Genomic DNA, 16,672 nt, shown 5'->3' on the forward strand with positions numbered 1-16,672 from the left:
TCTCTCTCTGTTCTGCACAGTTCCAAAGAATAATATATTGGAGGAAGCATAATTTTCCTGCTAGCATGTAAGTACCTCATTGTTGCTGATACGGTCTTGTGATTTAACGCTTTAATAGGTTTTTATTATGTTGATGGAGCCATCAAATAGCCATGACCAATGTCTAATCTAAACATACTACACATATAACTGTTTCCTGATTTGTCTCTCCACCTATGTCTACAATCTTACTAAATTTCAAGGAAGCCTTAGCAGGACTTGGAAGCAAGCTAATCCTATCAGTGGGCCAGTGGTTCTCAACAGGAGAAACTTAGCCCTGAGGAGACATTAGGCAATGTCTAAAGACATTTTTGGTTGCCACAACTTGGAGTAAGGGAGATTACTGCTGGCATCTAATCGGTACTCTCAAGAAATAGTACTAAACATCCTACAATGCACAGGACAGCCTGCAAACAGAGAATTATCCAGCCCAAAATGTCAACAGTGATAACATTGAGAAAACCTGCAGTAGTCTAACAAAATGTTACTAAGTCCATGACTATAAAGTCATTCCCATTTGACATGTATTCTTGGTGTATAGAGTTACAGTACCTGCTTTCAAAGATTAAACAATAAATGAGCCAGAATACAAATCTGTTCTGCATACCTGCCATGCATACATTTAAACCATGTTCAGAGATCACCAGCCATCAGATAAAATAATGCATGTTAAAAACATTGTTGACTTTTTTAATATTATTCCCAAAATACATGTAAGCTATTAAGATGAATAAATCATTAACAACTCATTTAATAAGTGCATGAAAAAGGAGTTACTAATGGTTCCTATGCATAATTTTCATTTATGAATCTGTCTCCAGATTGTTTGTTGGCCCCATTTAAGCTTTATCAGCATTAAACATGATATCCCCTCACCATAACCAGGAAGAATATATGGAGTCTCTCTTTCGTATCAGGAGATCTGAGCCACACGCCTGACCTTACATGGCTGGAATGTATATTCTGGATTTGCCTAATGCCCATCATGTTGCTCCCTCACTATGTACTGATTTCTGTGAACATTTTGTTTGTTGGATAACATGCTTAGTAGAAACATGAGCAGATACATGGTTTAAAAAAACATGTATATATGATCCAGCAATTGCACTACTGGGTATTCACCCCAAATATACAAATGCAGGGATCAGAAGGGGTACATGCACCCCAATGTTTATAGCAGCAATGTCCACAATAGCCAAACTGTGGAAAGAGCCAAGATGTCCATCGACAGATGAATGGATAAAGAAGATATGGTATATATATATATACAATGGAATATTATGCAGTCATCAAAAGGAATGAGATCTTGCCATTTGCAACGACGTGGATGGAACTGGAGGGTGTTATGCTGAGTGAAATAAATCAATCAGAGAAAGACATGTATCATATGACCTCACTGATATGAGGAATTCTTAATCTCAGGAAACAAACCGAGGGTTGCTGGAGTGGTGGGGGGTGGGAGGGATGGGGTGGCTGGGTAATAGACATTGGGGAGGGTATGTGCTATGGTGGGCGCCGTGAATTGTGCAAGACTGTTGAATCACAGACCTGTACCTCTGAAACAAATAATGCAATATATGTTAAGAAAAAAAAAAGAAGAAGATAGCAGGAGGGGAAGAATGAAGGGGGGGAAATCGGAGGGGGAGACAAACCAAGAGACTATGGACTCTGAGAAACAAACTGAGGGTTCTAGAGGGGAGGGGGGTGGGGGGATGGGTTAGCCTGGTGATGGGTATTAAAGAGGACACGTTCTGCATGGAGCACTGGGTGTTATGCACAAACAATGAATCATGGAACACTACATCAAAAACTAATGATGTAATGTATGGTGATTAACATAACAATAAAAATTTAAAAAAACTAAATCTGTAAGAAAAAAAGAAAAAATTAAAAAACATGTATAAGTGAGAGAGTGAAAAAGGAAGAAAACTGGGAACAAAAAGAGAGAGAGAAAGAGGTTTTGTGTGTGTGTGTGTGTGTGTGTGTGTGTGTTGTTGTTGTTTTAAATCATCAAGGCTTATACCAGAGATGTTGGGGATTACTTCAGCTGTGTCCTTAGCTCTGACTCTGAAGCCCTGCCATTGTCCACAATTGGTGACCTGATCCTGTATTTCTCTTGATCAACTTGTCTGTCAGTTAAAATTTGCCATCAAACAAAAGTTTTACCAAATGCTACCCTTATGCCCATTGGACTTAAACCAGCTACTCTTCCCCACATTTTATACTCTGAATTAAATTGTGTGTGAAAATTACCTTTTATTGACTTTAGTAAGAGCCTTATACAAACAACTGAGGGCAGATTTCAACTGCCCACTGCCAAAATAGCCCTCTGTCCCATCTGTTGGTTGCACATATCATTAAGACTTTTATTAGCCTCAGAAATAGAGAACTCATTTTATGGTGTTAGCTAAAAATCTATGAAAGTCCTTGAAAAGCAGCTCTTACTGGTCCTGGTAACCACTGCATCTCAGCAAATGCTGCTAAAGAACCAGACTAGCGATAGATATCAAAAGTTTAAAATGCTTCTAAATGATAGAACCAAAATGTAATTTCATGTCTAGCAATTCATAATTTATATTAAACTGCTCAAGGAAAACCTATCTACTGTGCCTCCAAAAGTGGAGACTTTTTAAAATTTAAGTTTTAAAGGAATATTAAGAAAAATTCCTCAGAAACACTGGAAAGACAATGTCTTACAGAAATCACTATGAAGTAAAGACATGGCATAAGAGTCACCATCAGAAGAAATCAAGAACTTTCTTGGAAATGAAAAGGTTGTAAAAGGCTTAACCATTAGGGGCCCATGGAGAAGTAATGACCTTTTACCAGAAGAGAATAAAATCATGGAAGCCTAATATGGCTTTTTACAGTTCTGCTTACAATTACGCATTAGACAATTTACCCCTTGTGGATGAGTTCCTAAAGCCTGCTGAGATGTTGCACTCGGAGAAACGAATACATGCTGTTTTTTCTTCTGTTGTGGTTCATTTTTATTAAAACAAAAAACACACAACAACTAAAAAAAAAATTACACTTTTGCTGAATTTTACTCTTTCCAAGAAGACTGACAGCATGGATGAACATTTGTCCAATATTTGTAGTAAGTCCGACAATAAAAGACAATGGCTTACACATTCATGCCCAGTCAATGTCCTATGGGCTGGAATTCATAAAACAAAGGCAGCAGATGGCATACCTAAATTTAATTTGCTATTTGATTTATCCTTGTGTTACCATTCTGAAATGCAGACACTGAATGTTTTCTAACAGTGTTAGAAAACACAAGACCATGCTTTGAGGAAGTTTATCATATAATCTGATGCTGGATCATCAATCCTGAAAATGAAAACTGTAGCCCATCCACAGAGGCACTCTCCTCAGATTAAAGGGGACCTGTCAACAGCCAATATTCCATGTATCAGGGATGCCATTTCATGCAGTTTGGAATCACTCCTCGTGGCAGTATAGCAGTATCAGACACCATCAAAAGGAAAAATGTGTTTTTGATTCTGCTGGTCTAATTTGAAATTAGCGGGGATATTTCTTATGTTTCAAACTTACCTTCCAGTGTTTCCCGAGAAAACTGGTGTTTTGTTTGATTAATGTGATCACTTTTCCTTGTGTGTTCTTCTCTTGAATACTGTGCTACCGTCTTTGATTGCCCATTAATATGTATACAGATCAATATTCTAGGCTACCATATTCTAAAATGAAAACTTCTTGAGCCTTATGTTACTGCTGCTGGCAGCTGTCAAAATAATTCCTGCTGACATCATGTTTAACAGACCTGCCTCCATGTCAGATCAGCGTTGGGGAACAGCATGTAGTGCTGCAAAATTAGGTCATTAATTGTGAAGCAACCTCAACCCTCCTTGCATTTGAAGACCAAAACTTCCAAGGTAAAAGGAAACTGAACAATTAAAGATTCTGAATCTTTTTTTGAAATCTCAATCAAGGTATCAATTTAGATATTTAATTCTCAAAATTCTTTGGAAGGATTTTTAAAGCATGGTGATAAGATATCTTATCTTCAAAGGGACGGTAGAACATTCCAACATTAAAACATATCCCACCTAAAGGGTGAAAATCCAAGGGCGAATATCCACTGTACTGATTATCTTTCTAAGCACTTAAATGTCAATTTTTTTCTAATGACTCCAGGAGAATCTGTTGTCAACCTGTTACCCTCAAATGTCAACCAGACTGGTTGTCATAGGGTTAGCCTATCAAATGACTTCATAGTAAAATAATAGAAACACAAGCGTCTCAATGAGTTAGAATCTGGGAACAGAAAAAACAATCTGGTAGTTAGAACCAGACCGCCAAATGACAGCATCAGCTACATTATCTGTGTGCCTGGAGGTTGCCCTTCCAAACTAATTTTAAGAATAAATTGAAATTGAACTGGAGCCATGCAAAGTAGAACACAGACCTTTTCGAAGATTCATATCAGGTAAATATTAAACAGGCTGTCAGAAAATATCGATGTTTTCTTTTATGAATTGATCTTATGCTTTTATTTCTCTACCCATACAGCATTTTATATTATTAACATTTTATTTATTAAAACCCTGTCCTTTCCTCAAAAGGTTTTAAGGAACTCACAGCATTTTAAGAATAAAGATAATTCCCCTCTACCTTACAAATAGCATGAAACAAACATTTCTTGTATTTGAATTAAAGGTAGAAAGGTACATCTTCCTACAAGTTTGTCTTCAATAAAGTAAAGACATTAATATGGAAATATAACATTTAATTTATTCATTTAATAATTGGAAATACCTTGGAATTTCTTCCTAAAATACATAATCTAATACACAAATATCAAAATATTAAGATGGTCTATAAGAATTAACAAAGATAAATGTAGGTACAAAAACAAGTTGATTTATTTGGCACCATTCCAATTTACCTCCCCACTCTTCTGTCCTGATTAATTGCCCTCAGCAAGGAGCTGGAGCCTAGTTATGCTGTTCCCTTAATTCCTGTTGATGGAGTGTTGATATAAGGATAGAAAGAAAACCAACTGCCTTTGAACCAACCCATTCTTCAAGAGTTAATCAGTCATAACCTGTCCATTTTAATTATCTCCCAAATTCCAAAAAGAGTTTGTTTGCAGTTTCCAAATATTTGCTTGATTAAAGATGTTTTCCTTGTTTCAATAGGAACCTCAAATTGATGAGTCAGGTGGTAAGATTTATGGGATGAAGGAGTCCTGTTTATCTTCCAGTTTTCAAAAAATACTGGTCTGCAATTCAATAACAAACAACATTCCCCCCAGCTATATGAAGACTATACCCATTAATGATGATGATCGTGTTTAAAAACATATATATAAATATATATCAACATCGTAGATGCCAGAGAGAAAAGCCTGCCAAGAAAATGTTTACTAGCCTCCCTCTTCATATCCATAAAAAAGCAGTTTATTGGAATATTAAATATAATTACACAAAGCTAACAGGCCATTGGTGCTCCTGGATAACATTTTCTGGTTGTTTTTGCCCTCCTTAGAGCAATACCAACAGATAGGGTCATCAATCAGTTATACCCATCAAGTTACAGGGAAATTCTGGCTGCCTCACAAACAACCGGACAGTTCAGTTAAGATAAGAATTTGAGCAGAATTTTCCCTGAATTGACTGAACTAATCGGTTGTCTTAATTAGATGCAAACAAAAACAAAAGCTTTCCCTCTATCACCTAAAATCCTATTGTGTTTGTAACATCAGAATCAAGGCACCAAAGTTCTCCTTTCATAGTAAATGGTCTAGCAATGATGACAGAATATGATGATAACGATGACGATGATGATGATGATGATGATACAAGATTTCTGAAAAAATAATTTTTATATAAAATTTCTCCTATTTAATATCAACAGACACAAATACATGTACAAAGTACTCAAACTCCTCCAAGTCATTAAAATTGTTTTCGCTGACTTAACAGAAATTACATATTCTCTAATTTATCTCTCTTCCCATATATCATTCAGTCCTTTAACAGTGAAGAAGAGCCCTCCTCCACTGGTTCTATATAGCTTACAAGTTGAGAGAATGGTTTACCCAGAATCATCAATTGACCCAACTGTTGAACCCACTCTTTAAGAAGGAAGACGTCAAGAAAACTATTCCTTTAATATTTATACCTAACCACTTGAATGCTTGGCACAGCAGGGCTTGAAGAGCAAAAATCAAGTCCTTTTCATCTCTGGGTACTCCATAGCACTTAACCCAGTGACCTTAACATTGAAGTCACAATAAACTCTTTGGCCTTGAACAAAACAGACCAAGAATCCACAGAACCAAACTTTTAAGTTAATGTTATTCCATTTGTGAACTCAGTCTAGAGTTTTGCAAAATGTGTTCCTAAAATCACTGGTCCTAATTGATGCTGTTGAAGAAATATGTTTCACAGCCAAACATATTGGAATGTAACAATGGTCCTAAGTCTTCTAATTTTACCTAGACTTAACCAACCTGGCACTCTATTGTGAGATACATTTGGGAAATGCTGTCAGAGTCCCTTTTTGATGATTTATCATACATATTAAAGACTCTAAAAAGCCCTACACTAAAGGAGTTTGTTTTAGTGTAAAGCAAACACATTTGACCTCAGAACCCCTTCTTATTTAACACCATGGAAGGTGTTTGGAGAAATCTTTTTCCAGAAACTGAGACATCATATAGGATGAATTATAACACCATGGGGCAGTTTACAGACTCTCCAAAATCTCACGCTGTTACATGAAACACAGACACAAAGGTGCCTCTGGGCTTATTAATCACCAAGTTGTAGATAAAAAAGAATTTAAATATATAAACATGAGATGGGAAGCAGAAATTTTAATATCTATGGAAAAAGTATTACAATTAACAAAAACAAATTTTAATTACTAACTGAAAATCCTAATTGCCTTCCTCTTGCATTCACAGAGCATCAACTAAAATAAACTGTTTACTATGTTTAAAGTTCCAGGTACAACACCACACGTCATCCATAAATAATGATGTCCCCCTTTAGTGTATATTTGTCTTTCTTTTTACTTTAGTGTATCTTTGTCTTTCTTTTTAACTGGCCAAATCTGAACCCCTTCTCTAAGTTTGGAGAATGTTCTAGCTAAAGAGCAATATAAGGCTCCCACTTTGAAAGTTAAAATTCGAAATCCCACTTTCCCAGCCTCTCTAGAAGCTAGGGCACTGACCTAAGATCTTGACCTTGACTTGGGAGCTAGTGACATACACAAGTGAGGACTGCTCAAGATTCATCCTGGGAAGGGTGACAATAGCAGCAGTAATAGCTAATTAGATATTTTGCATGGGGTATATGCAAAGGTTCTAGGGGGTGGTCAAATGACTTAGGCTTGGCCAATCAGCACATCCCATCATCCTGACTATAGAATTGCCTCAAGGATAGAGAGGTGCATGTGCCAAGTCAGTCCAGTAGGATTTAATCTGAAGATCTGAGTTAAATTTTTGAGAAAAAACTATCTTTCCAATAAATATATATAGACACACACACACATATATATATTATATGTATATATGTGTATATGTATATATATGTATGCATATATACATGTGTGTATATATATACATGTATGTATATATACGAAAGTGTATGTGTATATATATGTATATGTGTGTATATATATGTAAAAACATAAATATCATCAACTGAACTTGCGAAGCCAGCACTATTGCTGAGCACTTCAGCTGCATGAATAATGAGTTTTCTCTTTCATTCAGCTAGTTTAGACTATGGTTGTTATGCATGATAGAATTGCCATAGACTCTCTCCTTGCAGGCCATGGTAGAGTTTCTGCAGTAGCTAATAGATCCTGTTGTAACCGTATTATTGCCTCAGGGAAAGTGAAACAGTCAATACTGAAACTGAAGAAGAAAGTTACCTGGCTTTCTAAAGCAGACACTGATGGTGTATGGAATCTGTTCAGCTGGTTGAGTCTGGTACCCTGGAGAGGAATGGCTGAGGTCAATGTTACAGATTGGTTGCATCATGCTGCTTAGAGTCCTATTGATACTAACCTTAATTAAACAGCACACTAAATAAATTGAATGAGTTTGGTCCTAGCCCCTGTCAGTAAGATTAATCAGAGTGACCAACAGAGTAGCATACTCATAAGAAAATTCACCAGAAGTCAAGAGCATATAGAAAAGGGTAGGTATTGTTGAGAGAATTCTCCATGGATCCCTCTGTTTCTGCACATCCTGTGACAGCTTTTTTTTTATTATTTTTATTGTTATGTTAATCACCATACATTACATCATTAGTTTTTGATGTAGTGTTCCATGATTCATTGTTTGTGCATAATACCCAGTGCTCCATGCAGAACGTGTCCTCTTTAATACCCATCACCAGGCTAACCCATCCCCCCACCCCCCTCCCCTCTAGAACCCTCAGTTTGTTTTTCAGAGTCCGTCTCTTGGTTTGTTTCCCCCTCCGATTTCACCCCTTCATTCTTCCCCTCCTGCTATCTTCTTCTTTTTTTTTCTTAACATATATTGCATTATTTGTTTCAGAAGTACAGATCTGATTCAACAGTCTTGCACAATTCACAGCGCTCACCGTAGCACATACCCTCCCCAATGTCTATCACCCAGCCACCCTATCCCTCCCACCCCCCCACCACTCCAGCAACCCTCACTTTGTTTCCTGAGATTAAGAATTCCTCATATCAGTGAGGTCATATGATACATGTCTTTCTCTGATTGACTTATTTCACTTAGCATAACACCCTCCAGTTCTATCCACGTCATTGCAAATGGTAAGATCTCATTCCTTTTGATGGCTACATAATATTCCATTGTGTATATATACCACTTCTTCTTTATCCATTCATCTGTCGATGGACATCTTGGCTCTTTCCACAGGTTGGCTATTGTGGACATTGCTGCTATAAACATTGGGGTGCACGTACCCTTTTGGATCCCGACATTTGTATCTTTGTGGTAAATACCCAGTAGTGTAATTGCTGGATCATATGGTAGCTCTATTTTCAACTTTTTGAGGAACCTCCATACTGTTTTCCAGAGTGGCTGCACCAGCTTGCATTCCCACCAACAGTGTAGAAGGGTTCCCCTTTCTCTGCATCCCCGCCAACATCTGTCATTTCCTGACTTGTTAATTTTAGCCATTCTGACTGGTGTGAGGTGGTATCTCATGGAGGTTTTGATGTGGATTTCCCTGATGCCGAGTGATGTTGAGCACTTTTTCATGTGTCTGTTGGCCATTTGGATGTCTTCTTTGGAAAAATGTCTGTTCATATCTTCTGCCCATTTCTTGACTGGATTATTTGTTCTTTGGGTGTTGAGTTTGATAAGTTCTTTATAGGTTTTGGATACTAGCCCTTTATCTGATATGTCATTTGCAAATATTTTCTCCAATTCTGTCGGTTGTCTTTTGGTTTTGTTGACTGTTTCTTTTGCTGTGCAAAAGCTTTAAATCTTGATGAAATCCCAATAGTTCATTTTTGCCCTGGCTTCCCCTGCCTTTGGCAATGTTTCTAGGAAGAAGTTGCTGTGGCTGAGGTCGAAGAGGTTCCTGCCTGTGTTCTCCTTTAGGATTTTGATGGACTCCTGTCTCACATCTAGGTCTTTCAACCATTTGGAGTCTCTTTTTGTGTGTGGTGTAAGGAAATGGTCCAGTTTCATTCTTCTGCATGTGGCTGTCCAATTTTCCCAACACCATTTGTTGAAGAGACTGTCTTTTTTCCAATGGACATTCTTTCCTGCTTTGTCAAAGATTAGTTGACCATAGAGTTGAGGGTCCATTTCTGGGCTCTCTATTCTGTTCCATTGATCGATGTGTCTGTTTTTGTGGCAGTACCATACTGTCTTGATGATGACAGCTTTGTAATAGTGTTGGAAGTCCGGAATTGTGATGCCGCCAGCTTTGTTTTTCTTTTTCAACATTCCTCTGGCTATTCGGGGTCTCTTCTGGTTCCATACAAATTTTAGAATTATTTGTTCCATTTCTTTGAAAAAAGTGGATGTTATTTTGATGGGGCTTGCATTGAATGTGTAGGTTGCTCTATGTAGCACTGACGTCTTCACAATGTTGGTTCTTCCAGTCCATGAGCATGGAACGTTTTTTTCATTTCTTTGTGTCTTCCTCAATTTCTTTCATGAGTATGTTATAGTTTTCTGAGTACAGATCCTTTGCCTCTTTGGTTAGATTTATTCCTAGGTATCTTATGGTTTTGGGTGCAATTGTAAATGGGATCGACTCCTTAATTTCTCTCTCTTCTGTCTTGTTGTTGGTGTATAGGAATGCCACTGATTTCTGCACATTGATTTTATATCCTGCCACTTTACTGAATTCCTGTATGAGTTCTAGCAGTTTTGGGGTGGAGTCTTTTGGATTTTCCACATAAGGATCATATCATCTGCAGAGTGAGAGTTTGACTTCCTCCTTGCCGACTTGGATGCCTTTGATTTCTTTTTGTTGTCTGATTGCTGTGGCTAGGGCTTCTAATACTATGTTGAATAGCAGTGCTGATAGTAGACATCCCTGCTGTATTCCTGACCTTAGGGGGAAAGCTTTCAGTTTTTCCCCATTGGGAATGATATTCGCTGTAGGTTTTTCATAGATGGCTTTTATGATATTGAGGTATGTACCCTCTATCCCTATACTCTGAAGAGTTTTGATCAAGAAAGGATGCTGTACTTCGTCAAATGTTTTCTCTGCATCTATTGAGAGGATCATATGATTCTTGTTCTTTCTTTTGTTAATATATTGTATCATGTTGATTGATTTGCAGATGTTGAACCAACCTTGCAGCCCAGGGATAAATCCCACTTGGTCATGGTGAATAATCCTTTTAATGTACTGTTGGATCCTATTGGCTAGTATTTTGGTGAGAATTTTTGCATCCATGTTCATCAAGGATATTGGTCTGTAATTCTCCTTTTTGATGGGGTCTTTGTCTGGTTTGGGGATCAAGGTAATGGTGGCCTCATAAAATGAGTTTGGAAGTTTTCCTTCCATTTCTTTTTTTTGGAAGAGTTTCAGGAAAATAGGTATTAATTCTTCTTGAAATGTTTGGTAGAATCCCCCTGGGAAGACATCTGGCCCTGGGCTTTTTGTTGGGAGATTTTTGATGACTGCTTCAATTTCCTTAGTGGTTACAGGTCTGTTCAGGTTTTCTATTTCTTCCTGGTTCAATTTGGTAGTTGATACATCTCTAGGAATGCATCCATTTCTTCCGGGTTATCTAATTTGCTGGCATAGAGTTGCTCATAATATGTTCTTAGAATTGTTTGTATTTCTTTGGTGTTGGTTGTGATCTCTCCTCTTTCATTCATGATTTTGTTGATTTGGGTCACTTCTCTTTTCTTTTTGATAAGTCTGGCCAGGGGTTTATCAATCTTGTTAATTCTTTCAAAGAACAAGCTCCTAGTTTCGTTGATCTGTTCTCCTGTTCTTTTGGTTCCTATTTCATTGATTTCTGCTCTGATCTTTATTATTTCTCTTCTCCTGCTGGGTTTAGGCTTTATTTGCTGTTTTTTCTCTAGCTCCTTTAGGTGTAGGGTTAGGTTGTGTATTTGAGACCTTTCTTGTTTCTTGAGAAAGGCTTGTATTGCTATATACTTTCCTCTTAGGACTGCCTTTGCTGCATCCCAAAGATTTTGAACAGTTGTGTTTTCCTTTTCATTGGTTTCCATGAATTTTTTTAATTCCTCTTTAATTTCCTGGTTGACCCATTCATTCTTTAGTAGGATGCTCTTTAGCCTCCATGTATTTGAGTGCTTTCTGACTTTCCTCTTGTGATTGAGTTCTAGTTTCAAAGCATTGTGGTCTGAAAATATGCAGGGAATAATCCCAATCTTTTGGTACCGGTTGAGACCTGATTTGTGACCTAGGATGTGATCTATTCTGGAGAATGTTCCATGGGCACTAGAGAAGAATGTGTATCCCATTGCTTGGGATGGAATGTTCTGAATATGTCTGTGAAGTCCATTTGGTCCAGTGTGTCATTTAAAGTCTTTATTTCCTTGTTGATCTTTTGCTTAGATGATCTGTCCATTTCAGAGAGGGGGGTGTTAAAGTCCCCCACTATTATTGTATTGTTGTCAATGTGTTTCTTTGCTTTTATTATTAATTGCCTTCTATAATTGGCTGCTCCCATGTTAGGGGCATAGATATTTACGGTTGTTAGATCTTCTTGTTGGATAGACCCTTTAAGTAGGATATAGTGTCCTTCCTCATCTCTTATTACAGTCTTTGGTTTAAAATCTAATTTGTCTGATATAAGGATTGCCACCCCAGCTTTCTTTTGGTGTCCATTAGCATGGTAAATAGTTTTCCACCCCTTGACTTTCAACGTGAGGGTGTCTTTGGGTCTAAAATGAGTCTCTTGCAGACAGCATATCGATGGGTCTTGTTTTCTAATCCAATCTGATAGCCTGTGTCTTTTGATTGGGGCATTTAGCACATTTACATTTACATTTTTGATTGCACCTCATTAATAGCCTTTTTGATTTCGACTTGGTTAGATTTTAGTTCTTTTATTTCTCCAGGAAAGGTTTCTCTAATAACTTCCATGCTTTTTTCAAGCCCAGCTAGTATCTTTAAAATCATGATTCTGAACTCTAGGTCCGACATCACACTAATGTCCATATTGAGTAGGTCCCTGGCAGATGGTACTACTTCTTGTTCTTTTTGTTGAGGTGATTTTTTTTGTCTTGTCATTTTGTCCAGAGGAGAATAGATGAATGAGAGAACAAAATGCTAACAGGTTAACAATGTCCCCAGAAAATATACTCTAATCAAATCAGAAAAGACCTGAAACCAGGGGAAAAGAAAGGGAAAGAAAGAAAAAAAAAAGAGGAAAAAAAACGATAAAAACAAACAAAAGCAGAACAAAACAAAAAAAAACCAACATGATCAAATATGATCAGGCTGGTGCATAGATCAGTGCCACACACTAGACTTTGGGTGTATTTTAGTCTGTTAGAAGAAAGTGCCTCCTAAAATTTTAAAGAAAGAAAGACTTATATATGTACAAAATAAGGGTTGATACGATGAAGGGATGGAATATGACTGTAAAGATGAAAATTATAAAAAATTTTAAAAAAGGAATTGATAAGAAGATGTTTGAAAAAAGAAAGAAGAGGATTTTAAAAAAAGGAAAGAAAGAAAGAAAAAAAAGGGGGGGAGAGAATGTGATCAGGCAGGAGACTAGAACAAAGCCATACACTAGAGATTTAGGGTATATTTTGATATGTTAGAAGAAACTGTATCTCACAATTTTAAAGAGAGAACAACTTATATACCTATCTGCCAAAAATAAGGGTAACTACTATGAAGGGATAGAATATGACTCTAAAAATGAAAAATAAAAATGTTTTTTTAAAAAAAGGGATTGATAAGATGTTGGATAAAAAAGGGAAAAAGAAAAATTTAAAAAAATTTTTAAAAAATTAACTTTAAAAGACTAATGCATCATGGTAAAAAAAAGCCATGAATTCTATGTGCAGTATTCCCCTAGCTCTGGAGTTCTGTCGTTCTCATTGATCGGTAAACTTGGTATTACGATACCAAATATAGAGTCGTATATGGAAAAAAAAAAAAAGCGGCAGAGGAGCGAGCAAAGCAGTTCGCGGGAAGGAGCGGGTGCTCGCAGTTCTCCTCGCAGACCCCCGGACCCACCTCCGAGATGTCCTATATGCTCCCGCACTTGCACAACGGCTGGCAGGTGGATCAGGCCATCCTTTCAGAGGAGGACCGCGTGGTGGTCATTCACTTTGGACACGACTGGGACCCCACCTGCATGAAGATGGACGAGGTGCTCTACAGTATAGCCAAGAAGGTTAAAAATTTTGCAGTTATTTATCTTGTGGATATTACAGAAGTGCCTGACTTATGAGTTATACGATCCGTGTACTGTCATGTTTTTCTTCAGGAACAAGCACATCATGATTGACCTGGGTACTGGTAACAACAACAAGATCAACTGGGCCATGGAAGACAAACAGGAAATGATAGACCTCATCGAGACTGTGTACCGGGGTGCCCGGAAAGGTCACGGCCTGGTCGTGTCTCCAAAGGACTACTCCACGAAGTACAAATACTGAGCTCAGCCCAGCCTCCGTGCACAGAAATGGTGTGCAGTCGTTTTCATGTGGAAATATTGGAAACTATTTAAAGCCTTAGAGAAAGCGTTTGGAGGAGAATACAAAGATGAAGGGGTTGGAGGGTCTGTGCAGTAAGGGTTGCATGGCCTCAACTCTCCGCCAGCCTGGCTGTTGTATTTTTATATTAGCAAATATCTGTAAATATCTAGCCGAAATAAATATGCAGTAGTGGAAAGTCATAATTGCTTGTTTCTTCTTTTAATTGCTTAAAATTAAAAGTCGTAATTGCTTCTTCTTCTTCTTGGCTGGCTGTTCGCGCTGATCTTCTGGGGGAGGGGCCTGTTGCCGCGGTTCCCAAATGTCTTTGCCGGAGGCGGAATTGCCCCACCCTTGTCGGTCTGGGCTAAGCAATCTGCTCGGGTTTGCTCTCAGGAGCTTTTGTTCCCTGCAAGTTTTCGGTACAGCTTTGGAGGACAAGGGTGAAAATGGTGGCCTCCCAATCTCTGTCCCGGAGGAGCCGAGAACTCAGAGCCCCGCTCCTAAGTGCACCCCCAGAGAAAAGCAGTCAGTCACTCCCGTCTCCCCGGTCTCTGGCCGCACTCTGTGCTCACCCGGCCTATGACCGAGCGTTTCTATCTCTGGCACCTGACCCTGTGTGGAGTCTCCAAACCCAGCAGATCCCTGCGGTGTGCTCCCGTGCAGCTCCTCCTGTGGGAGGAAGGGGCGTCTCCCCTGATCTGCCGCTTGTTGGGTCCCTGCTGGAGGAGCAGTGGCCCAACTGGGCCGCGGATCACGGTTTATGGCAACCCTGAGCTGAGAGCCAGCGTCTTGGCTCCGTCTCTGCAGCCGGCTTCCCCGCTCTGATACCTGGGAGCTCTGCCACACTCAGGCATCCCCGGTCTTTCTGTGACCCCGAGGGTCCCGAGACCACACTGTCCCACGAGGGTTCTACCCCCCGCTTAGCCACTGGAGCGACGTCCCTCAGCGGAAACGACTTCTAAAAGTTCCGATTTTGTGCTCCGTGGCTCTATCACTTGCCAGAAGCGGCCCACAGAGGCCCCCTCCCCCGTCGTCTATCCTCCCGAATATCGCCTCGGATTCATTTCTCTGCATGTCCTACCTTCCAGTAAGTGGTCGCTTTTCTGTTCAGAGAGTTGTTCTTCGCTCTTCTGTTCTTCGATCTCCTGTTGAGTTCGTAGGTATTCAGAATGGTTTGATCCCTATCCAGCTGAATTCCTGAGACCAGATAAAATCCAGGTTTCCTACTCCCCCACCATCTTGCTCTGCCTCTCACACCCCTGTGACAGCTTTTATTCTTGACTTTCCAAAAATGTTTATATAGCAAACATCTTGGAAGATAGAAATGACATCTCCCTTTGGGGCAAAGGAAAGTTCTGTTTGCCCTCCAGGACAATAAAGCTAATGTCTCCCCTAAGGCAATGAGCAGATTTGCTAGCAGCCCCCTCATGAGACTGAGAGTTTCCTAAACTCGGTATACCTCAACTGACACAAACCTCTGTACCCAGTATCCAGCTGGGACAACTTCATATCATCCCCCATGGGACGGGGAAATTAAAGGACTGACACAAACATAAAGTCTATGTTGCCTGCTATGTCATGCATAATAAAGCCCTTTGAGTCTGACCCAGAAGTTTCACATCTTCTGCCAGCATCTATGAAACTGGAAGGATAACTTTGTATCTTCTAAGTAGGATAAAATCTCAGACCCTTCCATTTTTTGACAAACACCCAGATAAATATATAGAGATAGCATGTGTATGACTTGAAAGACTAAATATTGTAATTCTACCAGTTCTCCCCAAACTGATCTGTAGATTCAGTGCAATCCCAATCAAAATTACAGCAAGATTTTTCATAGAAATTGATAAGTTAATACTAAAATATAAATGGAAATGTACTGTATTTAGAATCAAACTTGGAAAAGAATGAAGTTGGGGGATTTACATATTATTTGACCTTAAGACTTACTATAAAGTATGATAATCAAGACATTATAATAGTTGTATAAAACTGACAAATAGATCAATGGGACTTAATAGAAAGCCCAAAAGTACGCCACACATATATGGCCAAATAAATTTTGACAGAGAAACCAAAGTAATTAAATGGGTAAAGAAGACTTCTCTATATACAGTACTGGATCTACCAGATATCCATATTTTAAAAGTTTTGTTGATCCCTACCTTACACCATACATAAGACCCAAATGACAAAGCTCTTATAAGAAAATGTAGGCAAATATGTTTGAGACCCTGGGATAGGCAAAGATTTCTTGAAAAGAATGTAAAAGGCGTGAACTATGAAAGAAAAACATGGATGAACTGAAACTCCATCAAAATTTAAAACTTCTGTTCATCAAAAGATAGAATTGAGAAAATGAAAATGAAGCCCACATACTGAGAAGAAATATTTGTGATATATATTTCTAGTAAAGGACTTGTATCCAGAATGTATAAAGAACTGCTACAAAGCAATAATAAAGCCAAATAACCAATTTCTTTAAAAAGGCAAGGG

General features: G+C 38.6%; 1 protein-coding gene and 1 pseudogene across 1 annotated transcript in view; both read left to right on the forward strand.

The window, feature by feature from the left end:
• The window catches only part of CPB1 (carboxypeptidase B1), a 61,483-nt gene that overhangs the window by 10,683 nt on the left and 34,128 nt on the right, over positions 1 to 16,672 (forward strand). The gene's annotated exons all lie outside the window — the stretch shown is intronic.
• On the forward strand, positions 13,720 to 14,137 carry LOC113916956 (annotated as a pseudogene).

The sequence above is a fragment of the Zalophus californianus genome, chromosome 1, assembly GCF_009762305.2.
Source record: "Zalophus californianus isolate mZalCal1 chromosome 1, mZalCal1.pri.v2, whole genome shotgun sequence".
NCBI lineage: Eukaryota > Metazoa > Chordata > Mammalia > Carnivora > Otariidae > Zalophus > Zalophus californianus.